The sequence below is a fragment of the Octopus sinensis genome, linkage group LG4 (assembly GCF_006345805.1).
Source record: "Octopus sinensis linkage group LG4, ASM634580v1, whole genome shotgun sequence".
Lineage (NCBI taxonomy): Eukaryota > Metazoa > Mollusca > Cephalopoda > Octopoda > Octopodidae > Octopus > Octopus sinensis.
In genome coordinates this window covers 39,737,169-39,738,334 of record NC_043000.1, presented here as the reverse complement: position 1 = coordinate 39,738,334, position 1,166 = coordinate 39,737,169, and positions in this window count along the sequence as shown.

The following is a 1,166-nucleotide window of genomic DNA, read 5'->3' as shown; positions in this document are numbered from 1 at the left end:
CGCTGGCTAAGCGAGTAGGCCAATATATATATATATTATTTTTATTTTATCGCAATTTGATTTGTTTACATATTTCTCGATAAATTATGAGCGCTAGACGATATACCAGAAATCCCTAGTTTTGTCGGGACGTTCGGAGTCTGCGCAGTGATATGATTAGTTAGAGAGAGTAAATCATTAGAAGCACATGCTTCTAGTGAGTTAGGATCTCAGAAAAACAGGGCTCTCACTGACGAATTCTCCCTGAGCAAATAAATTATCTTTATTGCTGAAAAGAAAGAAACTGCAGTCTGAGAATAACCGAGTTAGTAAATGTTTTTATCTTCATTTCACTTAATTTATCAAGCTTCTGTGTTCCTAGCACATATTTCGCCTTAATGTACTGATATATGGAAAATATATGGCTTGTGTTAGTAATACCAGCGATTATAATTATTTTTATTTTATCGCAATTTGATTTGTTTACATATTTCTCGATAAATTATGAGCGCTAGACGATATACCAGAAATCCCTAGTTTTGTCGGGACGTTCGGAGTCTGCGCAGTGATATGATTAGTTAGAGAGAGTAAATCATTAGAAGCACATGCTTCTAGTGAGTTAGGATCTCAGAAAAACAGGGCTCTCACTGACGAATTCTCCCTGAGCAAATAAATTATCGTTATTGCTGAAAAGAAAGAAACTGCAGTCTGAGAATAACCGAGTTAGTAAATGTTTTTATCTTCATTTCACTTAATTTATCAAGCTTCTGTGTTCCTAGCACATATTTCGCCTTAATGTACTGATATATGGAAAATATATGGCTTGTGTTAGTAATACCAGCGATTATAATTATTTTTATTTTATCGCAATTTGATTTGTTTACATATTTCTCGATAAATTATGAGCGCTAGACGATATATCAGAAATCCCTAGTTTTGTCGGGACGTTCGGAGTCTGCGCAGTGATATGATTAATTAGAGAGAGTAAATCATTAGAAGCACATGCTTCTAGTGAGTTAGGATCTCAGAAAAACAGGGCTCTCACTGACGAATTCTCCCTGAGCAAATAAATTATCTTTATTGCTGAAAAGAAAGAAACTGCAGTCTGAGAATAACCGAGTTAGTAAATGTTTTTATCTTCATTTCACTTAATTTATCAAGCTTCTGTGTTCCTAGCACATATTTCG